The 21,742-nt window shown below is 37.5% G+C and overlaps 1 protein-coding gene across 1 annotated transcript in view; it reads right to left on the minus strand.

Annotated features, from left to right (window-relative positions):
• The window catches only part of PXDNL (peroxidasin like), a 443,189-nt gene that overhangs the window by 252,951 nt on the left and 168,496 nt on the right, over positions 1-21,742 (minus strand).

Consider the following 21,742-nt stretch of genomic DNA (forward strand, 5'->3'; position numbering starts at 1 on the left):
ATGAGAAATCTGCTCAATTTTTATGTAAATCTAAAACTGTTCTAAAAATAAAGTCTATTAGTAAAAAAGAATAGAAAGCTCAAAATTAATTCAAGTAAAAATGGAAATTTAGCATATTATAAAAGGGGTACATTAAATCAGTGAACTTTTTAAATAAAAGTTCTTGTAACAAATGATAGCCACTTGGAGAAAGCAAAAATTGATTCCATACCACCCAGGAAACACTGAAATAAGTTCTAAAAAGATCATGGATCTAAATGTGAAAATCTGAAACTATATGCCTCCTAAAAGAAAATATGGATAAATTCTTTTATGAACTCAGCATGAGGAAAGGCTTTCTAATTATGACTCAAAAATTAAAAGTGATTAAAAAAACGACGTATAAATTTAAATACCTAAAATTTAAAACCAAAAACTTTAGTATTGCAAACAACAAAATGTCTTAATCAAAGTCAGAAGACAAATGAAAAATTGGGAGAAAATATTTGTAGCATACATCACACACAATGGGTTAATCTCTTCAAAATATAAAGAGTTAAAAATGAAGACAAAGACTAAAATCCTGATGTAAAAATGGGCAAGGGACATGAACAGATAGTCCATAGAAAAAGATATTCAAATAGCTATTAAACATATGAAAGATAGTTTAACTTCACTCATAATAGGAGAATGTAAATTAAAACTACGCCGAGATATCATTTCTTACCTATCAGATCAGCAACAAATCAATTCAAAAGTTTGTCGGCGGTTATCTAAATGACACTCTAGTGAGACAATTTCATTCACTGCTGGTGACAGTGCAAATTGCCCTGCTGTAGGAGGCTATGCCAATATCTAACAAAACTATAAATGTATGTACCCTTTGATTCAGCAATCCCACTTCTAGAAATTTACCTTCAAATTTCACTCCACAAACGGGAGATGATGTATGAGCAAGTTCATTCATTATTGTATTATGGCATGACATTTAATAGAAAAAATAATGGTAAAAACCTTAATGCCCAACCATAGGAGACTTGTTGAATACATTATTGTAAATTCACACAGTGGAGGGCAAAGGTTCCATAAAAATATTTCCATGAAGATTTTTATGAACTCTTACAGAATGACTTCCAGAATATGTTGGTAAGTAACAAAAGGCAAGTTATGTCACTTTTGTGTAAGACAGAAGATGAAATAAGAAGATAGATACATAAATACATACATACATACATACATACCCACACATATACATGCTTACATGTACTTCTTAATGCATATATATACGTGTATATGTATTTATTATCACAAAACGAACATAGAGAAGATAAAGCTGAAACTAATGGAATACTTATATCTAAGATGCTAACAGGGGAGAAAAGAGATTTAATATACCTTTTTCATATACTTTTGACCTTTGAAACTTGTAAATATTGTTTCAAGACTTTTTAAAAATCTAAAATTGGGGGCCAACCTGGTGGCATAGTGGTTAATTTCATGCATTTCAGTTTGGCAGCCTGGAGTTCTCAGGTTTGGATCCTACGTGCAGACCTACATGCAGCTCATCAAATCATGCTGTGGCAGCATCTCACAGACAAAATGGAAGAAGATTGGCACAAATGTTAGTTCAGGGACAATCTTCCTCAAGCAAAAAGAGGAAAATTGGCAACAGATGTTAGCTCAGGGTAAATCTTCCTCACCAAAAAAAAAAAAAAAAAAAAACGTAGAAATGAATGCAAACAGAAACAAATGAACCTAACCATACAGTAAACAGATAAAAAACAGAGGAAACAATGAATTGATTTGAGTAACTTTTAAATAAAACATGTTGACTGTTCTCTCACAATGATGCAAAAGACAAGAAGAGTTGCAGAGTTATCATACACCTAACTTAGCATGTTAGTTGTGATGTGGTATTTGGTGTAAATAATTCTGAAGCTATTTTGAGTCTTCTATAGAATATAGCATATGAATAAGTGCATTCCTATTTTTGAAAAATAGTGTTCTCACTATAGGAGAAGAATATGTAAATGTGGAATGGGGGAAAATCAGGAACAATCCTGCAACATTGGATTTGAACTGAAGGTATCAGTATAAACTCATGATTATATAGTGGTCTGTGTGTAGGCATATGTGTAATGTCCCAGATTTTGGTTTCTAAATATTATTATTGTTTTGTGTGTGTGTGAGGAAGATTGGCCCTGAGCTAACAACTGTGGCAATCTTCCTCTAGTTTATGTCAGATGCCTCTACAGCGTGGCTTGACAAGTGGTGCTACGTCTGCGCCCAGGATCCAAACCTGCGAACCCAGGGCCGCCCAAGAGGAGCACAAAAATTTAACCCCTCTGCCACCAGGCAGGCCCCCTAACTATTATTTTCCATTAAAAAGAACCAGGATTCCTAGGCCATTTCTAGATTTGTGGCAGAGAAAGTTCAAAGTGAGCTTGAACCTCCTTGGGCCACAAAGTAAAGAAATATTCAAAGATTAATGGGAATGTGACAGAGCATGCAGGAGCTGTTCAAAGGGTTCCCATAATCAAATTTGGACATCAAAAAATAATAATGACAGTAGCATAGTAACAGACTGAATAGGAAAAAATCCCTGTGTACATAATGACACTAAAATTAATGAGAAAGGAAGCTCTTCTTACAGAAAAATGCCTAGCAATAAATGTAGAAGGATGACTGATTTAGAAAATTACTACTTTGCAATCACCAATGAAATAATTGATTCAGGTACGGTTACCACTGGATTCTAAAACCACTGGGTGGAAACTGTTAGGGAACAGGAAATACACGAGATCTCTAAGTATCACCCACATGTTACTGATTACAAAGAGAAAAGCATCTTTACAATGGAAAGACCTGGTACACACCACCTTAACCAAGCAATCAAACTTAGCAGTACTACAGCTGATCCTGAAGAAATAATAAGACAAATTTAGATTATGGCCTATTCTACAAAATAACAGGTTTGGATTCTTCTAGCACATCAATGTTTTGAAAGACAAAAAAAGTGGGGTGAATTTTCTGGATTAAAGGATACTAAAGGCACATAACCTGACACTTAATGGGTCCTGGGCTGGGAGAGAAAACAGTTATAAATGAAATTTGAAGGACATTTGGGAAAGTTGAATATGGACTCTAGGTCAGATAATATTACTGAATCAATATTAAATTTCTTAGGGGTCATAATGATATTACAGTTATGTAAGAAAATGTCTTTGTTCTTAGAAGACACATGATAAATTACCAAAGATGAAGTATCATGATATCTACAACCTATTTGGAAATGGTTCAGCCAATTAGAACAAATATATAAATACATGAATAGGTATACATATATACATATATGTGTGTGTATATATATAAAGAGAGAGAGAGAAACAAATGCGGCAAAATGTTAACAAGTGGTGAATTTAGGTCAAAGGGATACAGGTAATCATTGTACTGTTCTTTCAAGTTTTGGATAGTTTGAATTTTTTCAAAATAATAAGTTGGAGGAAATGTTAATAAAGACTTTAAAGAGGTTAAATAACTTGCCAAACTTCACGAAACTCTTTGAAACACCAGAAATAATGCCCACTTCTGACATTTCCCTGAACTTCTCTTCACCCAACCATTTAACTAGGGCATTCTTCCAGAAGAATGGGGGTGAACCAGAGGAGATCAGCACCGGACTCAGATCTGCCTTCTTCGCTTGTTGCTATTTAAACAAGAGCATGTATTCATTTTACTTTTGTGGTATAGGATAACCTTTTGTTCTTGGTGTGTATTCATTATTGTTGCTCCTCTGGCCCTCCCTCATCTTTTCTATAAACATAACTGAATTACCCACCATTGAATTTGAGCTTGCTTCCCAAATGTATTATTCTCATCAGTTTCATCCAGCAACTGGAAGGCTGAAGCGCCCTGATGAGTCCCAGAGTCCTGCCAAGCGACGCCGGAGGGGGTGAAATGCAGGGTCTTTAGATAACAGATCCCTTATCCTACCCTTTAGCTCTTAGGCTCCAGCAGTACATAACATCTCCAGATTTTTTAAAATATAGCCTCTTAGCAAGCTCTGTGTTTGGAACAAAAGTGCCAAGTCTTTTGGAGAAAACTCTCTTTTACAATATAGGAGCAATGGGGTTCAAATTTGTTTTGAACATCAGGAAAACCGAGGAGCTCCCATGCAATTAGCACAAAGGCGATCCAAGGAAATACAATCACCAGACGATTGATTTCACTTTGCATTGCCACACTGGTATGAAAGCCACATGGGCAAAATTTTTACTATTCTTCCATGAAAATTTTAACTTTATTTAAAAAGTGTTTATCCTTATCTCCTTTTGCCCTTACAATAAAATAGTAAAGTCGTGGCTCTAATATTCTCTCCACCTTTCCGAGACTGATGGTGGTGAGATGACTTGCAAGAAGCCATTCAACTGCCTCCTATAGAGGTAAAATTGGACACCAGAGTTCTCAACCTTGGGATTCTCGCTGCCTAATTCTAACCATGCCAGTTCACAAGGTGAACCATGCTGTTCTATACCTTATTTTGCATAACCCTAAATTTACTAGGACTTGATAAGCTAGCGGGTTTAATCTGTTCATGTTTTTTTCCATAGTTTCAGCCTCCCTTTAACATTACAAATGACTAAATACTCATTATGCACAATTTGGAAAATACAGAAAAGTAAAAAGGAGAGAAGAAATTGCTCACAATCTCCAACCAAAATACTGTTTACATATGGCTATCAATTTATCGTAAATATTTTACTGACCTCTGAAGTATACCACTTGATTATTTTTTATTAAAAAAATAAATAAAAATACTCATGTAACTGTCACCAGCTACCTGCCCTAAGTTGTTAGATTTACTTAGGCTTAAAGAGTTGCATGTTGCTTAGAAGCTTGACTATCTGCTTGACAAATGCCATCAGTATTTAATAGTTCCTCAAAGTTGTTTTTCAGGGAGATGAACAGTCACCCACCAACTCAAAGTGGCTCAGACGAGTCCAGACCACAACTGCAGAATGAACACTGCACAGACGGACCGAAAATTGTGCTAAAGTAATATGCCCTCATTAACATCCTAAGTTCTCCTTCTCTGGGAGGGGCAAACAGCCACTCTTGGAACATGTGATGTATGTGGAGGCATGTATCTAAAATGTGCATGTGCCAGCCTATGCCTGCCTCTACATAGAATGACAAAACTTCCTTCTTGCATATTCATTCTATACCCCAAATAAAAGGCACCCACTCCTCATGCTCCAGGGGCCATAGCTTTGTGTAATTATTCCCATGGTCTTCATTTTCTTTGCTGCATGCCACAAATAAAACTTTCTGCTTTATGTGACAACTACTTCTGGTGTGGTTTGAATTAACTTGCCAAGAATGGGACTCACATTTGATCTGGAGTCATAACCACCACCCAAACCAAGAAAAAGAACATTTCTAACATCACAGAAACCTCGCTCATGCCTCCTTCCAGCCAGCAAACCTCAGCTTCTATCAGGATGGAAAAGTTTGCATTCTGTTTGGACTGGTTTGGAACTTTTTATAAATGGAATCACACCTTCTTTATGCATTCTTTTGTGTCTGGCATCCTTCTCTCAACATTTCTTTTTTGTTTTTTTTTTTAAGATTGGCACCTGAGCTAACAACTGTTGCCGATCTTTTTTTTTTTTTCTGCTTTATCTCCTCAAATCCCCCTGGTACATAGTTGTATATCTTAGTTGCACATCTTTCTAGTTGTGTCATGTGGGATGCCGCCTCAACGTTCTCTGACGAGCAGTGCCATGTCCAAGCCCAAAATCCAAACCAGCGAAACCCTGGGCCACTGCAGCGGAGCGCTGGGACTTATCCGCTTGGCCACGGGCCGGCCCCTGTCAACATTTCATCTGCAAGATTCATCCATGTTGTTCCGTGTCATTGTAGTACATTCTTTTTATTTGCTCTATAGTATTCCATTGTGTGAATTTACTGTAATTTATTTATGGATAATTTGGCTTTTCTCCAGTTTTCAGTATTACAAATAATGCTGCTATCGAATTCTTGTACATGACTTTTGAAATACCTATATACTCCTTTCTCTTGCTTATATGATTAGATATGCAATTTTATATTTAGTTTTAGTAGATATTGCCAAACAGTGCACTAAAGTAATTGAGCCAATTTACACTGTCAACTTAAAAGAAAATTTGCCTGTTATTTTATCTCAAAATGAGTTTATTTGGGAATAGCCGAAAGAATCACAATTTGGGATGTGCATGCTACAGCAAACCGTAGGCAAATCCCATGGCAAACCATAGGTGAAACAAAGAAAGAAGTGGAGCTGCCTTTGTAAGAAAATAAGGATGGAGGGAGGGCTGTTCTAAACAAAAGTCCACTCGGGAAAAGTAACAATTCAAGGTGGCAACGGCTTCCCATTGGCTGAGCTGCAGAGTTTCTCATTGGCTCGTCTGTTGCCAGTGGGGAGAGAAATCTTCCTTCAGCAGTAAAGTAGTTTTATTTCCTGTTGAAGATGCCTGGTCCTCTCTTCCTGGTTGGTGTAATTGAGGATGTATGATAGGGCATGAGCGCTCCACCTACAGCCATTCCCTGCTCCAATTTAGTTAACGGCTTCTTTTATCAATTTGCACACAATTTGTAAGAGTTTATAAGCAATCTATGAGTTCTATTGGCTCCGTTTTAGGTGAATATTTTGAGTGGTTTTTGTTGTTGTAAGGGAGCTGTGAAATGTTTCATTGTGATTTTATATTGCATTTCCCTCATTACAAATGATAATGGATACTCTTTCATGAGTTTATTGGCCATTTGGATATTATCATTTGTCAAATAGCTGTTTAAAATTTTACCCATTTTTTTTTAGTTGCATTTCTGCCTTTTGCTTATTGATTTACAAGAGTTCCTGATACAAATTCTTTACTGCATATGAGTAACTGCAGATATCTCAGTCTATGGCTTCTCTTTTTACTCATAAAGGTCTCTTTGGTACGCTGAAGTTCTTAGTTGAAGTTCTTAGTTTCAATGAAGACCAATTCATCAATCATTTTCTCTACTGTTCTTTACTGTTAGTGCTTTTCTCAGTGTGTCCTCTGGGAAATCTTTGTCCTAAGGGTATAAAGATTTTCTTCTATGTTATCTTCCACAATCCTCGTTATTTTTACCTTTTACATGATCTATGATCCATCTAGAATTGATTATTGTGTATGAGGCAATGTAGTGAAATGGGGTCAAAATCTATCTTTTCCTACCTGAATATCCAAACAACCCTGCACCATTTATTAGAAAATTTTCGTTTTCCTACTGCAATATAGTACATGTTTGTGACAACTCAAGTCACCATTTACCTGTGTCTGTTTCTAGACTCTTCATTCTGTTTCACTTATCTCTTTGTCCATCACTGAAACAATGCTACACTTTTAATTTCTTTTATTTATAATAAATCTTGATATCTAGTAGCCTAGGTCTTTCTACCATGTCCTTCTTTAATATTTGATTAGCTATGCTTGGCCCTTTGCTTATACATTTCCACAAATAGCCTGCTGAGACTTGAGTGGGATTGCATTGAATCTATAAGTCTAGTTGAAAAGAAGTGATATTTTAACAATATCAGGTCTTCCAATTCTTAATCATGATATATTTATTCATTTATTTTGGATTTATTTACTTTCTCCAAATAGTATTTTATAGTTTTCTCATAGAGGTACAGCCTTTGTTACATTTATTTCTAGTTATCAAGATTTCTAATATTATTGCAAATTATATCACTTAATTTCCATTTTTGAAATGGTTGTCGCTAGAATATAGAAGTATACTTGATTTTTCAATGTCACTAAATTATTAAAGTAATAGTCAATCTAAATATTATTTTGCATTTTTTTATTTTTATGTGTACAAAAATATGACATATGTAAATAACACTATTTTAATTATTCTTTTCCAATCTTTATTATTTTTATTCTTTATCTTGCCATATGGCAAAAAAATAAGGCCTCCACTATAATGTTGAACATAAGTTGTAAGAGTGACCATCCATCACTCATCGCCAATTTTAGGGGGAAACTGTTCACTATTTAATTATTAAGTAAAATGTGTATTACTGAGTTTTAGTGGATATCCCTCTATCAGATTAAGAACATTTCCTGTTAGTCAAAGCTTGCTATGAGTGTTGAATTTTATGAAATATTTTTCTGCTTCTACTGGAATGATATGATTTTTACACTTTTATTATATAAAGGTTGATTTTCATATATTAAACCTAACTTGAATTCCTGGAATAGATTCAAGTTGGTCATGATTTATTATCTTTTCCATATATTATTAGAATCATTTTGCTAATTTTTTTTAGTATCTTCATGTCTATTTTCATGAGAGAAATTAACTTGAAATTTTCCTTTCTTCGTTTGCTATCAGGATTATGCTGGCTTTGTAAAATAAGTTGAGAAGTATTTTATTTCTCTATTCTGTGGCAGGATTTGTGTAAAATTAATTTTAATTCTTCTTTAAAAGTTTTAAATAATTCTCTGGTAAAGCTGTCTGGGCCTGGAGTTTTCTTTTGGGAAAGGATTTTAATTTGTTTCATTTGTCTCTTTGTCTGGAATTCAGTACCTTTAATAGAATTCTCCTCTATGTCAGTTTAGCGTTTTATGAGAAATTCATCCCATTTAATCTAAAATTTGAAATATATTGGCATAAAGTTATTCATAATAATATATTTTTGCTTGTCTAAATGACTGTAAGATCTGAAGTGATATCCTCTTTTCCATTCCTGATGTAACTTGTGCCTCTTCTCTTTTTTCTAGTTTAAGTCTTGCTAGGGGCTCTCACATAATTGATTAAACAAAAAGACTTTGGCCATTTATGAAGAGTAACTTTTGGCTTGTTAAGTTTTCCTATGGTTCATTTATATTCTATTTCATTGATTTCTGGAGTTTTGTTGTTAATTAATTTAAGATGGATGCTTACATAATTTGTTTTTAGCTCTCTACTTTTCTAAACTATGCATTTAAGTCTATGAATTTCCCTCCAAGCTCTCCTTTAGCAATATTTCTCAAGTTTTTGTGTCTCACATTTTCATTTTCATCTTTACTCAGTTCAAAATATATTTTTCTTTGTGTTCTTTATTTTATCTATGAGTTATTTAGAAGAGTGCTGCTTAATCTCCAAACAGTTGAGATTTTCCAGATATTTTTACCTAAATTTTGCTTAAGTCCACTGAAGTCAAATTACATATTTTATATGATTGTAATGCTTTAAAATTTGATGAAACTTGCTTTAAGATAGAGAAGATGGTCACTTTTAAAAATTTTCCACGTACACTTGAAAAGGATATTTGTTCCATAGTTGTGTGCAGTGTTCTACAGATAATGATTAGGTAAAATTGGTTATTTGTGTTGTTAAAATCTTCTATATTCTTATACATTTTTATATTAGGTACTGAGTGAAGTGTGTTAAAATCTCCAACTATATTTATGTGGATATTTCTGTTTTTCTTTTTATTTCTGTCCATTTCAGCTTTGTAAATTTTATATGTGCACACAAGTTCATTATAGTATTTTCCTGTTGAATTGGCCTTTTATTCAGCGTAAAATCGAATCTATTTTTGTTAGTACAACAAAGACTACTGTCTTTTGTAGGCTTGACCTTCTGATCTTTAGGTGCCCTTATATTTGTCTCTTCTAAACAAAATATAGTTGCATTTAGTTTTGTTTTAAATCTAACCTGACAATATTTACTTTTAGTCAGAAAATTTAGTCCATTTATCTTATATACAATCACTGATGTATTGAGTTTAAATTTACCATCTTTCCATTTATTTGCTATTTCGTATGTTTGTTCTTTGTTCCTTTTGTCCTTCTTACCTCCTTTGATTAATCTAATAATTTTTATCATTCCATTTCTCTCTTATTAACTTAATTATACATTTTTATTATTCTTCTAGTGGTTACTCTAGAAATTACAAGTATCCAACCTAATTAGAGTCTCCCTTTAACTGATAGTTAGCACTTTTCTGAGCAAAGCAAGTAGCCTAAAGCACTTTAATCCCATTTAACTTTCTTCTAGATTTTCTGCTATTATTATTTTTAACACATTATTATTATAAGAAATGAATCTTAATTTAAACTTAGTCAAAATATTTACTTTTTATGTGTTCTTCACTGCTTCCTACATTTCTGTTTCCATTTTAGATCCTTTGCCTTCTGTCTAAAAATAATTTTGCAGGACTACTGACTGCAAATTACGTCAACTTTTATGTGTCTGAAAATGTGTTTATTTTTACCTTCATTTTTAAAGTATAATTTCCCTGTGAATTGAATTCACATCCCAGTTGTTTTCTTTCAGCAGTTCAAAAATGCTTTTCCATTGTTTTTTACTTGCATTTTGCCATATACCCAAAGATAGTGTACCTTTACCTAAGGATATTTTTTAAAATTTTGTATCCTTTTATCTTTGGTTTTCTTCAATTGTACTACTCAAATGCTTGAGTCTCATTTTCTTTGCATTTATCCTGCATAGTTTCATAAAGCTTCTTGAATCTGTGGCTTGGTGTCTTTTGTTTGGGGCGAACATTTGTGTTTAAAGTCTCTTCAAATATTGCTCCTGTCCCATTTTCTCTCTCATCTCTGTGACTCCAATTCCATGTAGGTATTTCTGTCATGTCCCTGTCTTTTATTCTCTTTTCCATATTTTCCATCTTTTTTCCCAATGTGCTTCTATCTGGGTAATTTTTAATGACCTATCCTGGAGTACTCTAAGTCACTCTTCTGTTGTAATCTACTCTATTAATGAACAATCTACTCAATTCCTAAACTTAATGATTTTATTTTTCAGTTCTAAGAAAAATGTCTAATAATTTCCTCTTCTCTGTTAAAAATTTCTATCATTTCATATATCCCCTTAAATATATTAATTCTAGTTATTTTAAAATCCATGTTTTATAACTTCAAAATCTTAAACAAACATGGATTTTTAGTCCTCTGTTTTTTCTCTTGGTTTTCCTGGCATGCTTGGACATCTTTTATTAAATGCCAGACATTGTGCATGAAAAACTGTAGAGGGTTTGGATCATTCTGTATTTCTCTAGAGAGAGTTTAATTTGTTTTTAGGAGGAACACAAGAAACAGCAGATCACCTTCATCCAGTCTAGGATGGTCCATTGCCCATAGCGCATAGCTTTTCAGAGGCAGAAAATTAAAACAAAGAGCATTTATCAGGGACTTTTTCTGTGATGGGCCATAAATTGTTTTTGCTTCTCTGGTACCTCAAAACTACCAAAATCTCTGATTATTAGCCTTTCAAGTCTTAGCAGCTGCTTTCTGCTTGGTTTCTTGGCAGTTTCTCCTGTGTGTGTAGGTTCTAAGTTGGCAAGTGCCTCCATTAAAACGGCTGGCAAAATCTTCACCTCACTGTTCTGCAACTTCCTTCTCTCAGGAATCTTGGCCTTCTAGTGCTGGTTGCCTTGGTGGTCTTAAACTCCACTATTTGTCTTCCCAGTCTAGTGAGACGGCCACGAATTCTAGGCATTGCCTTCTCTTCAGCCTCCATGCTCTGGATCTTAAACTGGCGAATTGCCAGAGAGGGAAAGTTACACAGATGGTTCAAGTCAGCTCAATGAGCTTCCATTCTTTCCTACATTTTAGCTTCTCAAGTCCTGGGTGACTTTATTGCCATCTGATAATTCCAAAGAGTCACTTTTTTATTTTATCCAGATCTTTGAGTGTTTTTCACCTTAATGGTTTGTATGCTGCCAGCTGGATGAGCCTAAGTCCGCTTGCAATTATCTTTTCATTTTTAAAGTAAGTTATAAAGTAAAGAACTTGCAAAGTGATCCAACCAAAGTCTTATTGCTAATAGCTGATGGAAAGCCAAGTCTAGTCTTTATGTTTCCACTATCCCAGAAGTCTATGCCTTGTTTTCAACTATCCTACATTCCTCCAACTAGAAAATACTACTGATAATTACTGTGGGAAATTTTATTCCCTTGTAACATCTCAAGATAGACTGAAAGACAAATCAAATGTCTTAGCTAAATCTATGGCTACTTATAGAGTAACATCTTTGGTAAACCATTAAACATCAATCCTTTAAAGTCTTGAAAGAAGAGAAAGCATTCTTTCAGATCTTTAAATAAAAGCAAATAAATAGTGACTAGGTGATTCATCAACATGATAAAAAGCTCTCATAAAATGAAGCATAGTGAAGAGTTTATATAAATTTTTTATGTTATGTAAAACATATCACATCTCACATTTGTACCATATTTGAGAAATACTTTAAATATTGAGATTTCTTACAAAATTTGGTAGTTTTTAAAAAAATACAACTAAAAACTTAGTAATTACACTAACTAAAAGGTTTATTTTTCAATTTCTTATGAACATACTTGCAGCACATGTATAAATTCAGTCAGATATGCTACGTGAAAATATGCTGCTAAGACCGTCAAAGAGTGTGCTGCCTATGTTTTCTTCTAAAAGTTTCATGATTTCAGGTCTTACATTCAAGTCTTTAGTCCATTTTGAGTTGATTTTTGTGCACGATGTAAGATAATGGTCTACTTTCATTCTTTTGCATGTGGCTGTCCAGTTTTCCCAACACCTTTTATTGAAGAGACTCTCTTTTCTCCATTGTATGCTCTTGGCTCCCTTGTTGAAAATTAGCTGTCCATAAATGTGTGGGTTTATTTCTGGTCTCTCAATTCTGTTCCATTGATCTGTCTGTCTATTTTTGTGCCAGTACCATGCTGTTTGGGTTACCATAGCTTTGTAGTATATTTTGAAATCAGGGAGTGTGATACCTCCAGCTTTGTTCTTTTTCCTCAGGATTGCTTTGGCTATTCTGGGTCTTTTGTTGTTCCATATAAATTTGAGGATTATTTGTTCTATTTCAGTGAAAAGTATTGTTGAAACTTTGATAGGGATTGCATTGAATCTATAGATTTCTTTAGGAAGTATGGACATTTTAACTATGTTAATTCTTCCAATCCAAGATTACAGAATGTCCTTCCATTTCTTTGTGTGTTCTTCAATTTCTTTCAACAATATTTTACAGTTTTCTGTGTACAGAACTTTCACTTCTTTGGTAAGTTTATTCCTAGGTATTTTATTCTTTTTGTTGCAATTGTAAATGGGATTGTATTCGTAATTTCTCTTTCTGCTACTTGGTTTTTAGTGTATAGAAACACAAGTGATTTTTCTATGTTGATTTTGTATCCCGAGACTTGGCTGTATTCATTTATTATTTCTAAAAGTTTTTTAGTGTATTCTTTAGGGTTTTCTATATATAAAATCATGTCATCTGAAAATAGTGACAGTTTCACTTTTCTCTTTCCAATTCGGATCCCTTTTATTTCTTTTTCTTGCCTGATTGCTCTGGCTAGGACTTCCAATACCATGTTAAATAGGAGTGGTAAAAACGGGACAAGTATAAATCCAATGGGTCCTCAAAACTCATTGAGCCCTTGGGTCTTCACCTCACTGGTCTAACACAAGTTCTTTCCAATACCAGGAGTTTTTCAGTGTCCCGTTTCTTAGCTAATTTCCCTCTCTGTGACACAACTTACTGCTTAAGTGATCCACCCATCATCTGTTAGTCCAGAGAACTAGCCTTCCTAAAATGTATCATGAGAAACCATACAGCCCAGCAGTTGACAGATCAAACTGTGAGTGAATCCTAACTCTGCCCCTTTCTAGTTACATGAATGTGGGTAAATTGCTTTAGAGTTATGAGCCTCAGTTTCCTCATTTGTAAAATGGAAATAATAGCATCTATCATTCAGTATGGTAGTGAGGAATGGGGCTAAAGTATATAAAGCAACTAGTATAGAATGAGGCATATAACTAACACCATAAATGATAATTACTTTAATATGGTTTTGTAATAAATGTATTTAAACACAAATTAGTAAGTATAGTTTCTACTAAATGAAGAGGTGGATTATTCATTAATAATGAAAGTATTTTGTGTTATAGTCCAAAATGCGACCAAATCCCAATCAAGATTACCATTTTGTTATGCTCCTCTAATGAAGAGATTTGATAACATTTGGTAAGATTAAAAATTTGATAAATTAATAAGATATTTGGTTATTTATCATCTACATATCTCAGTAGACAGTGGTGGAAGATTTTAATGATGGTGCTCCCCAAGAATCAGACCCCCTAGAGACACTTATTAAAATGCAAATCTTTGGGTCCCTCCTAAGAATTGTTAAATCAGAATCTCTGAGAAAGAGGTCTGGGCATTTTCATTTTCATTTTCATAAGCATTCCAGGAAATCTTTTTACACTTTGTAGTTTGAGAACCATTGCTTTGTTTTATTTTATTTTTTTTTATGTTATGATGGATTACAAGCTTGTGAAATTTCAGTTGTACATTTTTGTTAGTCATGTTGTGGGTACACCACTTCCCCTTCCGTACCCTCCCCCCACCCCCCCTTTTCCCTGGTAACCACCGATCAGATCTCCTTCTCAATATACTAATTTCCACCTATGAGTGGAGTCATATAGAGTTCGTCTTTCTCTGACTGACTTATTTCGCTTAACATAATGCCCTCGAGGTCCATCCACATTGTTGTGAATGGGCCAATTTCGTCTTTTTTTATGGCTGAGTAGTATTCCATTGTGTATATATACCACATCTTCTTTATCCAATCATCAGTTTCTGGGCATGTAGGCTGGTTCCACGTCTTGGCTATTGTAAATAATGCTGCGATGAACATAGGGGTGCAACGGACTCTTGAGATATCTGATATCAGGTTCTTAGGATAGATACCCAGTAATGGGATGGCTGGGTCATAGGGTATTTCTATTTTTAACTTTTTGAGAAATCTCCATACTGTTTTCCATAGTGGCTGTACCAGTTTGCATTCCCACCAACAGTGTATGAGGGTTCCTCTTTCTCCACAACCTCTCCAACATTTGTCGTTCTTGGTTTTGGATGTTTTTGCCAATCTAACGGGGGTAAGGTGATATCTTAGTGTAGTTTTGATTTGCATTTCCCTGATGATTAGCGATGATGAACATCTTTTCATGTGTCTATTGGCCATATTCATATCTTCTTTTGAGAAATGTCTGTTCATGTCCTCTGCCCATTTTTTGATCGGGTTGTTTGTTTTTTTGTTGTTAAGCAGTGTGAGTTCTTTGTATATTATGGAGATTAACCCTTTGTCGGATAAGTGGCTTGTAAATATTTTTTCCCAATTAGTGAGCTGTTTTTTTGTTTCAATTCTGTTTTCCCTTGCCTTGAAGAAGCTCTTTAGTCTGATGAAGTCCCATTTGTTTATTCTTTCTATTGTTTCCCTCAACTGAGGAGTTACAGTGTCCAAAAAGATTCTTTAGAAACTGATGTCAAAGAGTGTACTGCCTATATTCTCTTCCAAAAGACTTATTGTCTCAGGCCTAATCTTTAGGTCTTTGATCCATTTTGAGTTTATTTTGGTGTGTGGTGAAAAAGAATGGTCGATTTTCAATCTTTTGCATGTGGCTGTCCAGTTTTCCCAGCACCATTTGTTGAAGAGACTTTCTTTTCTCCATTGTAGGCCCTCTGCTCCTTTGTCGAAGATTAGCTGTCCATAGATGTGTGGTTTTATCTCTGGGCTTTCAATTCTGTTCCATTGATCTGTGGACCTGTTTTTGTACCAGTACCATGCTGTTTTGATCACTGTAGCTTTGTAGTATGTTTTGAAATTGGGGATTGTGATTCCGCCGGCTTTGTTTTTCTTGCTCAAGATTGCTTTAGCAATTCGTGGTCTTTTGTTCCCCCATATGAATTTTAGGATTGTTTGTTCAATTTCTGTGAAGAATGTTCTTTGGATTCTGATTGGGATAGCGTTGAATCTGTATATTGCTTTAGGTAGTATGGACATTTTAACTATGTTTATTCTTCCAATCCATGTGCAAGGAATGTCTTTCCATCTCTTTATGTCATCGTCAATTTCTTTCAAGAAAGTCTTGTAGTTTTCATTGTATAGATCCTTCACTTCCTTGGTTAAGTTTATCCCAAGGTATTTTATTCTTTTCGTTGTGATTGTGAATGGGATAGAGTTCTTGAGTTCTTTTTCTGTTAGTTTATTGTTAGTGTATAGAAATGCTACTGATTTATGCACGTTAATTTTATGCCCTGCTACTTTGCTGTAGTTGTTGATTATTTCTAATAGTTTTTCTGTGGATTCTTTGGGGTTTTCTATGTATAAGATCATGTCGTCTGCAAACAACGCGAGTTTTACTTCTTCGTTACCTATTTGGATTCCTTTTATTTTTTTTTCCTGCCGAATTGCTCTGGCCAGCACCTCCAGTACTATGTTGAATAGGAGTGGTGAAAGTGGGCACCCTTGTCTTGTTCCTGTCCTCAGAGGGATGGCTTTCAGCTTTTGTCCATTGAGTATGATGTTGGCTGTGGGTCTATCATATATGGCCTTTATTATGTTGAGGTACTTTCCTTCTATACCCATTTTACTGAGGGTTTTTATCATAAATGGGTGTTGGATCTTGTCAAATGCTTTCTCTGCGTCTATTGAGATGATCATGTGGTTTTTGTTTTTCATTTTGTTGATGTAGTGTATCGCGTTGATTGACTTGCGGATGTTGAACCATCCCTGTGTCCCTGGTATAAATCCCACTTGATCATGGTGTATAATCTTTTTGATGTATTGCTGTAATCGGTTTGCCAAAATTTTGTTGAGGATTTTTGCATCTATGTTCATCAGTGATATCGGCCTGTAGTTCTCCTTCTTTGTGTTTCCTTGTCAGGTTTGGGGATCAGAGTGATGTTGGCTTCATAGAATGTGTTAGGGAGTTCTCCATCTTTCTCAATTTTCTGGAACAGTTTGAGGAGAATAGGTATTAAGTCTTCTTTGAATGTTTGGTAGAATTCTCCAGAGAAGCCGTCTGGTCCTGGACTCTTGTTTTTGGGGAGGTTTTTGATTACCGTTTCTATTTCCTTACTTGTGATTGGTCTATTCAGATTCTCCATTTCTTCCTGATTCAGTTTGGGGAGATTGTAGGAGTCTAGGAATTTGTCCATTTCTTCCAAGTTGTTCAATTTGTTGGCATATAGTTTTTCATAGTATTCTCTTATGATCTCTTGTATTTCATTGGTATCTGTTGTGATTTCTCCTCTGTCATTCCTGATTTTGTTAATTTGCGCTTTCTCTCTTCTTTTCTTGGTGAGTCTGGCTAGGGGTTTGTCAATTTTGTTAATTCTTTCGAAGAACCAACTCTTTGTTTCATTGATCCTTTCTATTGTCTTTTTTGTTTCAATATCGTTTATTTCTGCTCTTATTTTTATTATTTCCCTCCTTCTACTGACTCTGGGTTTTGTTTGTTCTTCTTTTTCTAGTTCTGTTAGGTGTCGTTTGAGGTTGCTTACGTGAGCTTTTTCTTGTTTAGTGAGGTGAGCCTGTATTGCGATGAATTTCCCTCTTAGGACTGCTTTTGCTGCATCCCAAATGATTTGGTATGTCGTGTTCTCATTTTCATTTGTCTCCAGATAATATTTGATTTCTTCTTTAATTTCTTCAATGATCCATTGTTTGTTGAGAAGCGTGTTGTTTAGTCTCCACATTTTTGCACCTTTCTCTGCTTTTTTCTTGTAGTTGATTTCTAGTTTAATAGCGTTATGATCAGAAAAGATGCTTGATATTATTTCAACTCTCTTGTATTTATTGATGTTTGCTTTGGTTCCCAAAATATGGTCAATCCTTGAGAATGTTCCATGTGCACTTGAGAAGAATGTGTAACCTGCTGTTTTTGGATGAAGTGTTCTATATATATCTATTAAGTCCATCTGGTCTAATTTTTCATTTAATTCTATTATTTCCTTGTTGATTTTCTGTCTGGATGTTCTGTCCATTGGTGTTAATGGTGTGTTGAGGTCCCCTACTATTATTGTATTGTCGTTGATGTCTTCTTTTAGTTCTATTAAGAGTTGCTTTACAAATTTTGGTGCTCCTGTGTTGGGTGCGTATATATTTATAAGTGTTATGTCTTCTTGGTGGAGAGTCCCTTTTATCATTATATACTGTCCCTCTTTATCTTTCTTTATCTGTTTTGCTTTGAAATCTACCTTGTCTGATATTAGTATAGCGACACCTGCTTTCTTTTGTTCATTATTAGCTTGGAGTATTGTTCTCCATCCCTTCACTCTGAGTCTGTGTTTGTCTTTGGGGCTGAGGTGTGTTTCCTGGAGGCAGCATATTGTTGGATCTCGTTCTTTGATCCATCCTGCCACTCTGTGTCTTTTGATTGGGGAGTTCAATCCATTTACATTTAGAGTGATTATTGAGACGTGGGGGCCTACCACTCCCATTTTGTGTCTTGTTTTCCGGTTTTTTTCAGTTTCCTTTGTTTCTCGTCCCATGGTTTAATCTGTTCTGATGTAGAGCTGCTACTCTCTGTTGTTGTCCTTCTACTTATCTCCTCTGCTCTTGGTTTTGTAGCCCCTTTCCTTTTTTGGATTTTTCAGGAATGAGGGTTTTCCTGAGGATTTCCTGAAGAGGAGGTTTTGTGGCAATGAGCTCCCTTAATTTTTGTTTATCTGGGAAAGTTTTTATTTCTCCATCGTATTTGAAGGATATTTTCACTGGGTAGAGAATTCTCGGCTGTAGATTTTTGTCCTTCAGATTTTTGAATATATCATTCCACTCTCTTCTAGCCTGTAAAGTTTCTGCTGAGAAATCTGCTGATAGCCTGATGGGGGTTCCTTTGTAGGTTAGTTTCTTTTGCCTGGCTGTCCTTAATATTTTCTCCTTGTCGTTGACTTTTGCTAGCTTCACTACTATATGCCGTGGAGTTGGTCTTCTTGCATTGATAAAGTTTGGAGATCTATTGGCTTCTGTCACCTGAAGATCCATCTCCCTCACCAGATTTGGGAAGTTCTCAGCCATTATTTCTTTGAATAGGTTTTCTGCCCCTTTCTCCTTCTCTTCTCCCTCTGGTATACCTATAATCCTTACGTTGCATCTCCTAATTGTGTCTGATAATTCTCGGAGAGTTTCTTCATTTCTTTTAAGTCTTGCTTCTCTCTCCTCCTCTGCCTGCAACAATTCTATATTGCCATCTTCCAAATTGCTAATTCTTTCCTCCATATTATCGGCCCTACTGTTCAGAGCATCTAGATTTTTCTTAATCTCCTCTATTGTGTTCTTCATTTCCAATATTTCTGTTTGGTTCTTCTTTATCGTGTCAAACTCTTTTGTGACATAGCTCCTGAACTCGTTGAGTTGTCGGTCAGAATTCTCTCTTAACTCATTGAGAATCTTAATGATGGCTGTTTTGAAGTCATCGTCATTTAGGTTATACATCTCATTTTCTTTGGGATTGTTTTCTGTATATTTGTTGCTTTCTTTCTGTTCTGGAGATTTAATGTATTTTTTCATATTGCTTGATGTTGTTGATTTGTGCCTCCGCATGGAAATAGAGTTTAGTTGCTCCTTTCACTTGTTTCAGCTGCTGCGGTGGGAGGAGCTGCTGTTTATATTTCCCCAACCAGGAATCCTGTCCGTAGTTGCTAACTGGGCCTGGGCCCCTCTTCGTAGCCACAGTGGCCCTTTGGATTCCCTCCTCTGCCGTGGGGGCCGTCCCAGGGGGGCTTCAGGCTGCAGGTGCCTACTGTTGCAGCCCACCTAGATGTGCTCTCTCCTTGGGGTCTGCAACGGTGTTATGGGCTTTTCCAGCAGCCGGGGTGGGATCACTTATATTTGTCGCTCCGTTGCTGTCGGCACCCACCAAATCTCACTTGTCCTCTATAGGTCGCAGGAGAGCTATTGGCATCTTCTACAGTCTGTGGTTAGTACACCTAGCTATGCTGCTTTTGCCCTGGGGTCTTCCAGCCTTGTGGCTGGCGGCTGGGTGCCTTCTACTGGTGCTGTGCAGAGGCTTTCCCTAAGGCTGCTGTGAGCCTGTAGGGTTTCCCCCTAGGCTACTAAGCTGGGTCTCTGGAACTCTCTCCAGCCCCAGTCCTCTCTGAGATCTCCAGCAATCCCTAGCCTCACGGGGTGGGCAACGGCAGCTGGGGGTCGCCCCACCCTCAGGGATTCTCTCCGGGCCTCTCCCGGAGCCGTGAATGCTCAGCGTGGCCCCTCTGCTAACGGCAGACAGAGAGTTTTGTCTGCTGCCCGGGCAGAGCCCCGGCGCTTCCCCTCCGGGTCGCAGGACCAGCCTTTTGAAAGTTCCCCCCGCCCCGGTCCTCTCCGAGATCTCCGGCAATCCCTAGCCCCACGGGGTGGGCAACGGCAGCTGGGGGTCGCCCCGCCCTCAGGGCTTCTCTCCTGGCCTCTGCCGGAGCCGTGAATGCTGGGCGTGGCCCCTCTGCTAATGGCAGACAGAGAGTTTTGTCTGCTGCCCGGGCGGAGCTCCGGCGTTTCCCCTCCGGGTCGCAGGACCGGCCTTTTGAAAGTTCCCCCAGCCCCGGTCCTCTCCGAGATCTCCGGCAATCCCTAGCCCCACGGGGCGGGCAACGGCAGCTGGGGGTCGCCCCGCCCTCAGGGCTTCTCTCCCGGCCTCTGCCGGAGCCGTGAATGCTGGGCGTGGCCCCTCTGCTAATGGCAGACAGAGAGTTTTGTCTGCTGCTCGGGCGGAGCTCCGGCGTTTCCCCTCCGGGTCGCAGGACCGGCCTTTTGAAAATTCCCCCAGCCCCGGTCCTCTCCGAGATCTCCGGCAATCCCTAGCCCCACGGGGCGGGCAACGGCAGCTGGGGGTTGCCCCGCCCTCTGGGATTCTCTCTGGGCCTCTGCCGGAGCCGTGAATGCTCAGCGTGGCCCCTCTGCTAACGGCAGGCAGAGAGTTTTGTCTGCTGCCCGGGCGGAGCTCCGGCGCTTCCCCTCCGGGTCGCAGAACCGGCCTTTGAAAGTTCCCCCAGCCCCGGTCCTCTCCGAGATCTCCGGCAATCCCTAGTCCCACGGGGCGGGCAACGGCAGCTGGGAGATCTCCGTGCCCTCCGTGTCTCTCTCTGGGACCCTCCGGGCGCCCCGAGCACCAGGCTGGATCCCCCCGCCAATGGCGGGGAGAGACTCTCCCCGCGGGCTCAGGTGTGCAACTCCAAAGTTTCCCTCTGCGTTTAGGAGTAATTGCAGGGGGTTTAGGTAGGGTTCTGGTCACCTGTTTCCAGTGTCGCTCCTCTGTTGTGTTCTCGCTCCTGCCCTAGACGTGCGTGGATCCTCTGGGGGCGTCCGTTGGAAGAAAGCCGCTTGCGGGTACCAGGCTGCCCGTCGGGGTCGGAGAGCCCTCACCTATTTCCACATCCTCCTGGAGGAGAGTCCATCCGCCTTCCGATGTATAGTCGCGTGGGTGTCTCAGACGTCCTGAGATGCTGTCTGGATATCCTTTGTCAAGCGATAAGTGTCCAAATAATTGTAGACTCGAAGGGCGAGAGACAAAGAGGACTACTCACGGCGCCATCTTGGCTCTTCCCGAGAACCATTGCTTTATGATTAAACAAAGAATAAACCCTGCAGTCCTTAGTTTCTTATACTCTTACATCATCCCTACTAGAGATATTGTGACAAAGTTTGTGTATTCAGGCATCAGTTCTTGGAAAGAAATCAAGTGAGAAAAGTACAAGTATAAAGTCATGATCTCAGCCCTAAAGTTAGAAGGACTAGGTTGGCTGTAATGCAGTGAGAAGTTCAGCTAAGTTGATAATCTTGCTAACTCTATAATGAAAATATTATGACAAGAAGACAAATGTACCCACATGGTTCTAACGATGAATATTCTTAACTCTTAGTACTTTCACTCTATGGATTAATCTAAATGCAGCACAGAACAATTTTAAA

Source organism: Equus quagga, chromosome 16 (assembly GCF_021613505.1).
Source record: "Equus quagga isolate Etosha38 chromosome 16, UCLA_HA_Equagga_1.0, whole genome shotgun sequence".
NCBI classification, from domain to species: Eukaryota; Metazoa; Chordata; class Mammalia; order Perissodactyla; family Equidae; genus Equus; species Equus quagga.